Source organism: Zalophus californianus, chromosome 2 (genome assembly GCF_009762305.2).
Source record: "Zalophus californianus isolate mZalCal1 chromosome 2, mZalCal1.pri.v2, whole genome shotgun sequence".
Classification (NCBI taxonomy): domain Eukaryota; kingdom Metazoa; phylum Chordata; class Mammalia; order Carnivora; family Otariidae; genus Zalophus; species Zalophus californianus.
The window spans coordinates 31,253,934-31,264,409 of NC_045596.1; positions in this window are offsets into that span (position 1 = coordinate 31,253,934).

Below are 10,476 nucleotides of genomic sequence, written 5' to 3' on the forward strand. Positions count from 1 at the left end.
TTTGTTTCTAATTCCCTTTCACAGAGTTGCAGTCCTTTCAGATTTCTTGGACACTAAGGGATAAGATAGGACACCATGAATAAGAATAGGAGATTTGAAAAAAGAATCCAATAGACCTTTCTTGGGGCGCCTGCCTGGCTCAGTCCATATAACTCTTGATCTCAGGGTCATGAGTTTGAGCCCCATGTTGGGTGTAGAGATTACTTAAATAAAAAGTTTTTAAAAAATAGAAATTTTGGGGGGGGTGAGGGGGACAAAAACAATGGAGTCAGTTCTAACTCCCTGCCTTCTATCACCCTCACCCCGGGGCCATATTTCAAGTGTGTATGCGTTTGCGTGTGTGTGTGTGTGTGTGTGTGTGTGTGTGTGTGTGTGAGTGTGTGTGAAAGAGAGAGAGAGAGAGAGAGAGAGAGCGCACACGCCAAGGTCTCCAACTCCTAGCTCTTGAGGCCCTAATTTGTCTCATACCTCCCCGAGGCCATGGATGCTCCAGCCACTGCTTTTCTGCTCTTCCCAGTTCACCTAGGAAACTTTTTCAATACCTAGGCAGCTTTTTTTTCTTTCTCTGGAGTTCAACTCTGTATTTTAAAACTTATTTAAAAAATATTTTATCTAGCACTCATATCCATTTCAATTGCGAGCCTTCTTCACACCTGCACAGCCCATGTGTGGCCGGGACTGCCTCACTCCTGACGTCCGGTCCCACACACCCTGCCGGCTCGGGGCAAAATGCCATCTGGGGGGCACAGGGCTTGAAAGAATTTTGGAAAGATTGTTAAATCATTATTGTTCAATTTTAACTTGAAAAAAAATGTTACTGGCTTTGGAGAAGCTTGCCTGGCAAAACCTTGGCCATTTAGAAGAGAAAATAATGTCAAGCCTTTTTTTTTCCCCCAGCGATCACTATACTGTTTCTGAAGCAGCACAGCAGCTGAATTCCTGAAGAATCCCTGAATACCTGAGGAACTCCAAAAAGATTGGCATTTGCTTAATCCTCACCTGAAAGAAATAGTCTAAGATTTGCATCCCGTTCTCCCTAGAGAGATAGAAGACTGATGCGATCCACAGAAGAAGGAAAAGAAGAGAAATTGCAACCCTAAGTAATAATGATCATTGTATACTTTACTACATACTAGATTCTGGTCTAAAGTATTTTACCTTTACTAATTTGCTTATCCCATTGACAACGTCGTAAGGTCAGTACTATTACTTGTATCCCTGTCTTATGGATGAGGACACTGAGAAGCCACAGAAGTCAGTGAAGTAATTTGCCTACATTTACAAAGCTAGGAAGTGATCCTTGGCCATCTAATGCTGGTCGGTGTGAGGGGTATGGGGTCTTCCTTCAAAGGAGCATCCAAACCTAAAGGAGCTCCTGGGGTTCTGGAGAGTAAAGAGGAATTTAACACAGATTTGTGAAGGGAGTCTTGTCATGAGTTATAGGAAGATGTGAACTGTGATGATTAGTTGGTGAGGTTGGGTCCAGGTGTGATTTGGCAGCATGCCCAGTATAACTAGAATTTCGAAGCTCTAGATGGGTAACAAGACACTAAGAAAATACTGGCCACTCAGAAGAAACTCTCTGGATTCTGACAGCATCTATAGGTGTTATCCTAACACACAGTGTGTTAATCTTGGAGAACTTGTGGAATATGGGACAATTGCCAGGAAACGTACATTTGGAAAACATTACTCACTTGTATAAATTAGCTTTTGCTGCGTAAGAACCAACCCCTCCCCCCCCATATGAGTGACTTAAGGCAATAGACATTTAATTAGCACAGCCAGTGGGATTGGCCATGTGGGCTGGGCTCAGATAGGCAGTTCTCAGATAAGGCAACCCTTTAGGCAGGGTTGGCTGGACTTGGTTGAGGCTCACTCCTGTGTTTGCAGGGCGAGTGGATAAGAGATGAATAAAAGGATTACCAAAAGGTACTGGGGCCTAGTTAAGGTTGAGTAACTTGGAATGGTATGGAAACCTAATAGTTTTTTTACTTTTTCTTCTTTCCTTTCTTTTTTTTTTTTTTAAAGAGCGAGAGAGGGAACACAAGCAAGGCGAGAGGGAGAGGGAGAAGCAGGCTTCCCGCCGAGCAGGGAGCCCGATGCGGAGCTCGATCCCAGGACCCCGGGAGCATGACCTGAGCCGAAGGCAGACACTTAACGACTGAGCCACCCAGGAGCCCCTCTTCTTTCCTTTCTTCCTTCCCTCTTTGCTTTCATCTTCTCCTCTTTTCTTCCTTTCCGTTTTCATCAAATTCTAATTTAATATTCAGGAACAAGGCTGACTTGCTCCTACAGATGAGATAGCCCAAAATAAAGAGCAGAGATAAAACTTAGGCTTTTCCCATTATAAAATAATGCACATTTATTGTAGATAATTAGAAAAATATAAAAATATAATAGTTCGACAAAAAGAATCACCCTTGTTCCCACCAGTAGAGTCGATATTAAAGAAGTAGGAAGTGCTTCTGACAAGCTGGGGTATCTTCTTAGGGGAGAATAAGTCTGTTCCAAACCACTTTTCCAAAATAATGCTTTAGTAAGAACTCTTGAAAAGTCCAGTTGACAGGCAACATTCTATGTAAACACTTTTAGTTTGCCTGGTTCCCATGATGCAGCAGCTACTGTATCATAAAAACTCGACAGAGTTCCTGACACCAGTCTAGCCTTCTCTCCTTAAGATTTTATTTATTTATTTATTTATTTGAGAGAGAAAGAGGGCGTGAGTGGGGGAGAGGGCAGAGGGAGAGGGATAAGCAGACTCTCCACTGAACAGAGAGCCTGATGCGGGGCTCCATCCCAGGGTCCTGAGATCATGACCTGAGCCGAAGGCAGACACTGAACTGACTGAGCCCCCCAGGCGCCCCTCTAGCCTTCTCTTAAAGGAGTAGCAGAATAGGCAGCATGGATAGGGACAGACTTGCAAATGGCACTTAGAATTCCTCTCTCCTTACTGAGTCACTTCGCTTCAATTTAGCCTCTTGTCTTCTCAACCCTATTACAATTGTGTTCTCAGGGTGCCTGGCTGGCTTAGTCGGTGGAGTGCACGACTCTTGGTCTCAGGGCTGTGAATTTGAGCCCTACACTGGGTGTAGAGATTACTTAAAGATTTACAAATCTTTAAGAAAAAAAAATGTGCTCTCAAAGATGAGGGTCTTCTCATTGTCCGATTTCCCCAGCCCACAATTCTCCTTGACTTCTCAGGACCTCTTAACCTGAGATCAAAGATTCTCTGGTGGCTCTAGGCATAGAATACAGAGATTTTTTTAGAAAGTTACTTCTAGCAGTTCTAATCAAAATTTAGATTTTCCTTCAATTATAAATGCAGTCAACACAACCACAAAAGTTGATCAGTTCTCATGAATTTGTCATCAGTAGAAGTCACAGATTTTCACGTCACATTTCCATTGTCACAGGTATCTCAGAATATCATATATACTTATCAGGACCTCAAATCATGGTTGTTATTAGACCTATGGCCAGATCTTGTTACTTCATGTTATTAACGAAGCATCTATTAACCCTTATGGGATGTGTGGTTTGCAAATGTTTTCTCCCATGCCTTTTCATTTTGTTGCTGGTTCCCCTTGCTGTTCAGAAGCTTTTGAGTTTGATGAAGTCGTTTTTATGTCTTAAGTGATTGGGAAAAAAATTTAAAAATAAAACAATATTTCATTACATGCCAAAATTTGTGAAACTTATGCTTCAGCATCCATCGTCGCTAAAACACAGCTGTACTCATTTGTGTATGTGCTGTTTATGGTGACTTTTGCACTATAGTGACAGAACTCAAAGTCAAAACAGAGACCGAATGGCCTGCAAAGGCTGAAATATTTACTAAATGGGCCAATGTTTGTTGATCCTGAATTAGAAGTGCATTAACAGTGTTGAGGACAGGGACAATGTCTCATCTGTCTTTCCATCATTTCCATGCCTAGCTCAAGCCCGTAGAAAGAACTGCTGATCAACAAAACTCTACTGGTCAAAAGATTCTACTAAGCCACTTGTAGTACATACCTGCCAGTTTAGGAAGCTGGGTATTTTAAATCTTAGTTTTTTCTTAATCTTTTCATCTTTTTTTAAAAGATTTTATTTTATTTATTTGAGAAAGAGAGAGAGAGTGAGAGAGAGAGAGCACAAGAGGGGGTAGGGTCAGAGGGAGAAGCAGACTCCCTGCTGAGCAGGGAGCCCGATGCGGGACTCGAATCCAGGACCCAGGGATCGTGACCTGAGCCGAAGGCAGACACTTAACCATCTGAGCCACCCAGGCGCCCCTTAATCTTTTCATCTTAATTTTTCTCTAAGCTTCAAATTCAAAAACTCACGTTCCTTTCCCTTGAATAACAGGAGAACTTCAGCTTACGTTTTATATTTAGCAACAGGAAAATGAGAAGAGGGCCGAATGTCTCTAGCTCAGCTTTACTGTTAAAGGAAATTACTAAGTAATGAAGCGAGCTCTCACTCTATGCTGTTGCACAATGTGAATTATTATGCAATAGAAATAGTGACCAAAAGGAGACTACCATGCAGCCCATTTCTTCAATATGTGCTGATCAGGGAAACTTGATTCTGTTCAGTGGATGCTCCCTCAAGCTAAAGGGCCAGAGCAGCCTTGTGGAAGCACAGCCCTCCTACAGAACACCTTGCAACAAGGAAGGTTATTCTGAAAGCCAAGAAAATAACCAGAATCTCCTGATGTCTCCTTAAAAACAAGAGCAAAAACAAACCCTCTGCACGATACCATCCTCAAAAACAGTAGTTTTAAAAGGTGGTAATACAGTATAGAGGAAAAGAATTAGGCTTGGAGGGAGAATATTTAGGTTAAAATTCCAATCCCCTTCCCCTCCCCCCGCCAAGTTTTTCTGTCAATGAGGGAAAGGTAGAAAATAACACCCGAGTGCTACTGAGAGGATTAAGTAAAATGAGACACATCAATTACAAAGCACTGTAAACTTGCAGATAACATTCAGGGTGGTGATGAATGAGAGCATTTGGTGCAGTGTGGAGCTGGGACGCTAAGCAGGTGCAGGTTGATTCTTTGCTTTGTATAAGCCTCTTCCTTCCTTCCTTCCTTCCTCCTTCCTTCCTTCCTTCCTGTCTGCCCCATCCAAGAAATGATTGAAGGTGTCTTTTTTTTCTACATTCATAAAACCTTTGGGATTAAAAAAAAGTTTATTTATTTGAGAAAGTGAGAGAGAGCATGACGGAGGTGGGGGTGGGGCGGACAGATGGAGAAGCAGCAGCAGGCTCCCCACTGAGCAGGGAACCCAATGGAGGGACTCAATCCCAGGACCCCAGGATCATGACCTGAGCTGAAGGCAGATGTTTAACCGACTGAGCCACCGAGGCATCCCAAACCCTTGGGATTTTTATTTATTTTTTAAGTAATCTCCACACTCAATGTGGGGCTGGAACTCATGACCCTGAAATCAAGAGTCACATGCTCTATTGACTGAGCCAGCCAGGCACCCCTTAAAGGTGTGTTCAATGCATACAAGGCAACAAAAAAAGAAAATTAAAAACAAGGGAACAAGAAAATAGGACTAAAGGACGAGAAAATAGGTGAGGCTGAATGAAGCTAGGAGTAAGGGAGAAAACCAGTGTTTCTTAGACTTTGGATTTTCTGAACCAGTAAAATTTTCCAAAACACTAGGAAATGACAGAAGTGAGCCAGCATATTCTTTTTGCCAGGTAAAGGCATTCACAAACAAAAATAAAACAAGCCGACAAAGACTCCTACCACTCTCACCATCATTTCATAAAAGAAAGACTCTTTTGTTAATACCTACAACGTGGGAATAACGTGATTTCAGAATACGAGATAGTCTAATTCAGTTTTGTGAGATTATACCTTACATTGTTATTTATATTTTTGTCTTGGATGGATGAAAACACACAAGCTGGCAAAAGCTTAGAAAGGGCATCTGTGAATCAATGACTTCATATACAAAATGACCTCGATACTTGTCAAGAAACGGATCCTAAATCCCACCCGTGAACCCATTAATTAGTGCAAGGAGGAAGACAAATCCAGTTGCCAAGAAAAGTTATTCCTTGTAGAACCCTAAAAGAATTGTTCTCTCCTTAAAAGGACATTGTGTTAGGTATTAAAGAGTATCTCAGACTGAATAGGGCATTTTTATAAAATATATTCCCTTGATATGGGCAAATAGGATAATGTCAAAATGCAATTCAATAAAAAGAATTTTCTTTTAGATACAGTCCAGGCAAACTGCTCTTCGCTTGGGTTGACCTGATACGGAAACTGATTTTAGGGGATCCAGATTCTAGAGGGCCAGTCAGACTGTATATCTTTCAGACAGTTCTCCAAAATGGTATTTTTCTTAGCCACACTTGAAACAAACAGTGTGGATGAATTCTCAGTTGTTCCATGATTTTACAACCCTTTTATAGGCTATCTGGAAATCAGGTCCTATGTTGATTGTGAAACAACCATTCAGCTCACCTGAAGGGGAGGACTGAACTTTAGGACAGTTGAAAAACTGGATGAGAGCACAAAGGGGTAGAGAGAAACCTCGAAAAGTTTCTGATCTAAGGGAAGTACTAGATAGACAATCAATGAACTCACAAATGTCATGTGTTACAAATTATATTCATTCATTCATTCATTCATTCATTCACTCAGCACCTATTTATTGAATGTCCACTACATGCTAGGTTCTATTGTATACATTGGAGATACAGCAGGTAGCAGTGAGCAAAGCAGAAAAAATTCCCTGCCCTCATGGGGTTTGGTGGTGGGAGAGGGAACCATAAGATACACAAGTAACAACAACAAAAAAAGATACACAAGTAACATATTAGAGAGCAATAAAAGCTGTGGAGAAATATAGATCAGGAAAAGGGGATAAGAAGTGTGTTGGGGGGCGCAGAGCAGTGGTTTCCACTTTCAAAAAGTTGGCGAGAGAAGGCCTCATGGAGAAGATAATATTTTAAACAATGACTTAAGAAGGTAAATTAAGTAGGGCTAATGTGGATATCTGAAGAAAGAGCACCCGTGGCAGAGAGAATAGAGTCAAAGGCCCTGGGGCAAGTGTATGCCTGGAAGGAAGAGCAAGTCTGTGTGCAGTGGGACCCCGGACTGGCAGCAGGCAATGAAGAACAGAGATAGTGGTGTGGGGGTGGGAAAGGGGGAAGGTCCCATAGGGCTTTACAAACCATTACGGAGACTGACTTTTACTCTGGGATATCTGGGAAGCCCTGGGAGGGTTCTAAGGAGAGCAGTGATATGGCCCAACTAATATTTCAGCACATTCACTTGGTTGCTGTAGCCTTTGGGATTAAATGTAGCGGGAATCTTGCAGTGTTGGAAGCTTGGTCATTTTGCCCATTTGGGTCTGGGTAAAATCCCCGAGATCGAGAACTCTTACAATTTATACAAAGAAATTCTCACTGACTTTAGACAAATTCGAATGCTGTAACAAAAGGTGACATGCTATCTAACACTTGCTTAGCCTGGAGCTTGATGCCCAAACCCACAAAACCAGCTCAGGTGGGCCATGGGAACCCCATGGTAAAGGCTGGATACTGTCAGAGGGCTGCATGGAACCGTTGCTTGTGTAGAGAGAGCAATGATTTAACAAACAGGAGAGGAAGCTGAAAAGGGAAATGGAACCAGTGCCCAGTTTTATCTGCTTTGTCCATAAAAGGAAATCAGACACTTCACAGAAGCTTACTCTATACAGTTCACTTGTTCTCACTGCACATAGATTTATGTTGTCTTATCCATGGTAAGCATGAGTTTCCCATGCAGTACAATTTTTGTTTATTTAAACTGCTGAAATTCCAAGATCCACATTGGTTATCTGCTCATTTTATTTTTTTACTGTACTATGTTTTACCATCCTTGTGCCTTTCAGAAAGTAATCTCAAGGCCCTAGTACTGTAGGCTAAACAGTGTAATGTATTCTCTCATTTGATTTCAATCCATTTCCTTATCAATGAGGAATATTTCATTTTTTTTTTTAAGATTTGTTCGCTTATTGAGAGAAAGAGAGTGCACACGAGTGCACAGGGGGCAGGGGCGGGGAGAGAGGGAGAGAAAGAACCCCACGGAGACTCCCCCCAATGAGTGTGGAGCCTGATGTGGGGCTCAATCTCAGGACCCTGAGATCAGGACCTGAGCCAAAACCAAGAGGCGATGCTTAACTGCCTGAGCCACCCAGATGCCCCAATGAGGAATATTCCTTAAAGCTAATGACTTAACATGCGGTTTCCGTACTACCAGTCATGCCTCTGGTTGGCAGGACTGGGGAGTCACCCAGCATTGTCCTGTTTCTGCAGTGCTGCCTTTTTCCATGCTTTCCATGCTGCTTCTCCATCTAGCTCCCTCTCCCACTGAGCTTAGGCTTGCCTCAGAAACCTTCTCCACCTTGGGCTCCAGAAATTCACCCCCAATCAGTGGGAGCAAGCATCCCCAGGGAACCACCTTACTGTCTTAGGGTTCTGTCCTGTGTAATCTTAATTTCTTGCCTTTATTGATGCCAATTTTGGAAATAGGCCCACTAGTTAGGAACACTTACCTTATTATGCATATTTGGAAATTAGGTGAAAACTTATAGCAATAAGAGTTTGGGTTCCAAACAACTATGAACATTTAAACAACTGACAGATTTAATAATAATGAGTAATTTTATGAAAGGTCTCTTTTCTACATTATCCAAAGACTTTTCATTCTAGATTTATATGTGGTTCCCTTAGCCTTTTAAAAGTAAAGTGGCCTCTGTTTTTTCTTTCAGTCCCTGAGCTTCCCAGTTGATCTAATGGCAGCAATGGCTCAATTTTCTATAGCTCCATGGCCATCTTTAAGTTGATATTAATGCTCCTGACCTTTGACAATGTACAATAAAATATGCTGCAAAGGACTAAGTTAGGAAAGAATCTATAAGGGAAGCCCCCAAAAGAATGATTCATGGCAGGATTTCAGGAGGAGATGGGGGTGCAGAGGTTGTCCACACAAGGAGGTGGCGGCAGCCATGACTGTGGATGCCTTCCCATCTGGGGCTTTCACTCACTGAGCCAAAAGCTCAGCAAATGCCCCATGTGGGGAAGAGCTCTATGCTCCTTGTGTTCCTGGGTGTCACATTAGTCAAGAGAATCAAGGGTCTGAAGCAAAGTCACAGCAGTGTTTAGCCCTGCTCCCTACTCAGTTTTGTTATTGGTGACTTAAAGAACTATGGACAGAACACCTTCCTGGGCAGCCAGGGCGCTCTCCGCGGCCATCACCAAGGCCCTGCTGCCCCCGCCTCACACAGTGGTATACCTGCACAACAAGGGCAAGGAGCTACTTTCCTCCAAGAGCAATGGCACTTAGCAGATACCGGCTGGATGGTTAGCTCTTACCTGTCCGCTCTACCCTGGGACAACATGGATGTACCCTCCTGGTTTGCCAGTCTTCAACCTGCTCTCCCAGGTATCACCACTGGTTCCAAAGCCCCCTCAACTATTTCTTCCAGCTCTGCTAGAAATGAGCGCAAAAGAGATTGATGACAGGCTATCCCCTACTCTCTGAGACAATGCTTTATGGCAAAAGGGTTTGGAAATCTTTATCACATCTTATAAAGGAAGCTCTGTATCCAGGAAGCTAAGAGTATTATAAAATCCCTTATTATCATTCCAAGGGTACCAACTGGCCCTGGAAATTGGAAAAGTAATGCAGAAATCACAGCTTCTCACAAGGCCATGGCCCTTCTCTAACCCAGGGTGGGGTCAGGGCAAAAGGTCATTTCCCACTAGGTTGTAACTCTGAGCTGCAACTTGCAAGATTTTAGCAGTGGAGTGGGGAGAAGGAAGGTTTCCCCCTCCATACCACAATAATGTGAGGGACTCCGGGTCTAGGCCTACCTCTGTTCCCCGCCCCTTTCACTTTCTATCTTGGTGACCTGATGAGCACTCCATCTGGCTTCCTGCCTGTGCTAAGTTTTCCTGCACTCTGGAACTGGAGGTGTGGCTGGAGTAGGGGTGGAGGGGGTTAGTGAGGAAGAGAAAAGGGAGTGGAGTGGCAGGTGGGAGGGGGTTTGAGCCAGAATCCACATGCAGTGCGCAGCCTTGGCCCGACCCCATCTTCCAGGGGCAGTGGCTGGCAGGCAGGGTTTTTAGGTCATAGTTTCAACCATCATCTGGCAGGATATGTGTGAAAGGCAATTTGGGGGTGTCTGTGGAATGGATAACGATGTACCTGTCTTGACATCCTAGCTCTCTGGAGGTAGGTGTGTTCGGAAGGCTGCTGCAGAGAGGGAATGAGAACTGTTCGGGAGAATTGGAGATAAAGATGTGAAATAATCATGGTGTGATCCGAGAAACAGCGATATGGCTTAAATGGTTTACCTGGTCTTATAACCTAATGGAGAGCAATTTCCATAACCCAGCAAATGTTCTAACCATTAGAATATTTATGTCTGCATATATTTTTCCCTCTTAAAAAAAATTCAAGGCTAAGTACACAAATAACTATGC